The sequence below is a fragment of the Lissotriton helveticus genome, chromosome 7 (genome assembly GCF_964261635.1).
Source record: "Lissotriton helveticus chromosome 7, aLisHel1.1, whole genome shotgun sequence".
In the NCBI taxonomy this organism is placed as follows: domain Eukaryota; kingdom Metazoa; phylum Chordata; class Amphibia; order Caudata; family Salamandridae; genus Lissotriton; species Lissotriton helveticus.
The window spans coordinates 176,488,301-176,492,290 of NC_136068.1; the positions used below are offsets into that span (position 1 = coordinate 176,488,301).

Sequence of the window (3,990 nt, forward strand, 5' to 3'; positions counted from 1 at the left end):
TTTCCCCCCTCTCATGCCAGTTATAACTTCATCGGACAGAGCCCATTTGGTTTCACGTCTATATCGCCAGTCATTGTCTCTCCACCCTGCAGTTGGTGCCAAAGCGCGCACAACCTGGGAACGGGATCTGGATCTACCATTGACTGACAAAATGTGGCAATATTGCTGCGCACAGACACGTCATATATCGAATAATCATCGCCACAAACTCGAACATTTTAAATACCTACACCGAGCATACATAAGCCCGCAACTGTTGGCCACGATAGATCCCAGTGCCTCACAAGCGTGCGCTAGGTGCGCTGCTTCTAATGCCTATTTCTCACATCTTGCCTGAAACTGCGAGCCCATTCTGGCGTACTGGGGGGGAGGTTTCCCAGGTACCTATCTCTCATGGTTGAACAAACACTGCACCCTGCACCATTGACAGCTTTGCTTGGATATGTCCAGCCTTTGATGAAAAGTATAAGACAGTTTACAGCAATCGCTCTGTTAATCGCAAAACGTCAGGTCTCCCTACACTGGGGCAGAGCATAAACACCAACGGTGAAGGCCTGGCTCCAAGACCTGGTTCACTGCGACACAATGAGCAGCATATACCCTACATTACAGCCACCAACCTCACGCCCACAAGACATTTGGCAACCACTGAAGAGCTACTTATAGTCAGACCCTCTAGACGGGGGCTGAAACTCCCCCGTAGTTCCCCCTGAACTGTATATTGCACTGGGAGGCTGGGATGGGATGGATTGCCATTCAATGTAGTGGTTGTTAGAAATAAATGCATGCTCCGAATCACAGCAAGAATTGTAAGATCGATTGTAATTGATGAGGTTCACCGTAAGCACGATTGTCTACCTTGTTTAATGTTGGGTTACCTTCTTGGTTATTACTGACCTACCTTGGACGATTTGAAATGTTGTATCTTACCAGACGCTTATGTGTGTGATGGTACATTGTAAATCTCAATAAAGAAAATGTAATAAAAAATTAAAAAACGAGCCATTCTGATAAATTGTGGAGTTAGATAGGGATGTGTTCTAGCGCCCACCCTATTCTCACTCTTTAATAATGGGGTAGTAGGATTCCTTGATAGGCATGGGTGCGATGCTCCAAAGGTTGGGGAGAGAAGGGTGCCCGCACTCCTCTTCGCTGATGACATGTTCTTAATATCAAAGTTCCCACAAGGCTCCAACAGTTATTAAACATGTTTATACTTTTTTGTAATAAATGTGGCCTGGAATTAAATGTGGCAAAAATGAAATTCATGATTTTTTCCAAAGGGGTTACAAAGCCGTCTAACAGACGAATGCATGTAGGGAACAGTACTCTGGAACTAGTTTCTGTCTTTGAGTACTTCGGCATGCATTTAACACCAAACCCATTATGGGCACACCATATTGAGAACACCATATTGAGAAGACACAGTTGTCACTAATCTACCATATTGCTTAAATAAGTAAGTTCCATAAAAATATGGTGTCCAGGAAAGTGGCCCCAGCGTTAGAAATCTATAAAATCAAAGCCGTAGGGGGTGTTTTATATGGGGCTGAACTATGGGGTAGCGGGTACACTGTTTTATAAGATCGCTTTTTAATCAACCAACTATTACCCCCTTGACCCCAATTTATCTGAATCTGGCCCAAACATACCTGGCCCACGAGTTGGATTACAATTGTTTAATGTTTTGGCATCGTCTGTGGACTATTAAGGAGCTTGCCTCTTACCGAGTTACGATGATGGGCCTTTTAAAACAGTCCCAGGTAACCACCATCCCCTGGTTTAGAACTTTGAGAGACCTAATGAGGAAACTAGGGATGGAGGCTTATTGGTCTAACCCAGAGAAGCTGTGCTCAATACTAAAGAGCAGGGTAAAAACTGTCTATTGGGAGACCTTCTTGAAAGAGGTGCCAAAGCCAGTGGGTACCCTGACCCAGGAGTTTATGAACTTTAAACCTCTTCTGTTGTTTGAGGAAACCATTGATGAAATTGTTCCACCCCTTGCACATAAATTATTTCTCCAATTCAGAAACAAGTCCCTTCCTACCAAACAGTTTTGTAACAAGTGGCGTACTAATATTCCTCCTGATGATAAATGCCAGCATGTAAAGAAAGCTCCGAATCCCTAGTTCATTTGCAATTTTTTTGCCCCCTCTGTAAGAGCTTGAAGGGAAAGTGGATAATTCCTTTGTGTAGGCTTAGCGGCCCTGGCCACTACCCTGATGTATTAAGAATTTTATCCATTGGCACTCGTAGAGTAATAGTCTTCAGTTTTTGCCAGATTTTGGAAAGCTTTATGGATCAAACGCTTAAAATATATTTAATAAAATCTTTTTATTGTATTTTATCTGTATATATGGAAGAATTGTTTCCTTTTAATGACTTTTATCTTTGTATGCTCTTAACTTACTTCTTATTCTATATACTTTTTAAGATCTTTGTGATCGAAATAAAAGTTATGATGATGATGAAACAGCTACAAATGAAAAGGGAGGTCCCCTCAATAATCTAATAAGGGACGGGGGAAGAGTACTTCACAAATAAGGGGAGTCCCAATCAGGAAACAAAGGCTATTGCACAAAATTAGAGACTCAGATAGAGATGCTAGTACCACCAAATCAATACACTGCTGTAAACAAAGGACATATCAGAAAGACATATATAAGTTTCTCTTAAAAATCATCAACATTTTATTAAGTACAAGATACAGTTATGTGACACAAATTCATAAAATACAATAAATTAATATCACATGTAAAAATAGCATTTCATATATATTGATTGCAGTATTCGAGAAGTAGTTGTCGACGCAGCGTTTCGGTTATTTAAAATTAAAAACACCTTCTTCAGGGCAATTCTATATAACAAGAGAAAATATATAATTACAAACATATACAATATCAATCATTTTATCGCAGTTAACAGGTGGCACTATATTAAATAATTTTTAATTCCTATTTCAGAAAAACATTTTGGAACAAATATATGTACATAGCATCTTCGTTCTATCTGAGTGACATTACAAAAACAGTATCATCATTGACAAAGACAAGTGTATCTATATTCACTAGTCACATTTTGTTTTGAAACTCATAATTCTTCCCAACTGTTGCTGATGTAACTTACTAGTGATATAGTGTTGTGTTACATACCTCAGACTAAAACTTTCAAGAGGAACCCGAAAAGAAACTTCTTTTAGTTTTCAGTTCTTTTAGGTTGTCACGACCCAGGTAGAAAATTATGGCTACCAATCTTCACTTCTGTTGCAAATTCCTTTTATAATTACACACTAGTAAATAGATTGTGAAGATATAATCCCTGAAGTCACTAGGAACCAACATTATGTATTTAAAGATAAAAAAAATTCACACATGTACCTTAGGCTGTGGGTCAGATGATTCAGAAATGTACAGTGGAGCCACCAGTATATTGTTACAATCATATGGCAGTTTCTGAAAAAAAATGTAAGGAAATGGAAAATTTCTACACACTGGTAATATCCTCTCATCTCTTGTTACACCCCAAAGTCTACAATGCAATGCTTACCGGTTAAAATAGGGCAAGGGGATCTATCGCTGCAGCCTTAATACAGTTGCTGCCTTTCTCAACGACATGTAGTGTACAGGGGTTGTCCTCCTGTCTTATAGCAGTATATTTGCCATTCTGTAAAAATAAACGGAGGGATATTTGTTAAGAAGCATCGGATTAAGCTGCGTTATTAGTATTTGACTCTGGTTTTGATTTTATACTAGATTCGTATTGGTGCCTAGTACGAGGGTTGTTTTCACGCGGTACTCTCTTGTCATAACTAAACCCGAGATTGTTAAATTAAACAATTTGCTCAATTCTTTAATATGCCTCGTTAAAATATCCATTTAACGGTTAAGTCAGGGGTATGGTTAGATCACACTATAGGTAATGCTGCTAATCATGTTGCGCGGCATCTGATCTGACTTGAGCGTATTCCGAACTCTGACGCTCGCCTGTAAG

At 39.4% G+C, this 3,990-nt stretch overlaps 1 long non-coding RNA gene across 1 annotated transcript; it reads right to left on the minus strand.

The window, feature by feature from the left end:
• Positions 1–2,749: 2,749 nt before the first annotated feature.
• LOC144766687 (uncharacterized) lies at positions 2,750–3,637 on the minus strand. The gene is made up of 3 exons (XR_013597882.1): positions 3,547–3,637; positions 3,378–3,452; positions 2,750–2,857 (listed from the first exon to the last, which is right to left on the minus strand). It is a non-coding gene; the product is annotated as an uncharacterized LOC144766687 (long non-coding RNA).
• Positions 3,638–3,990: the final 353 nt, after the last annotated feature.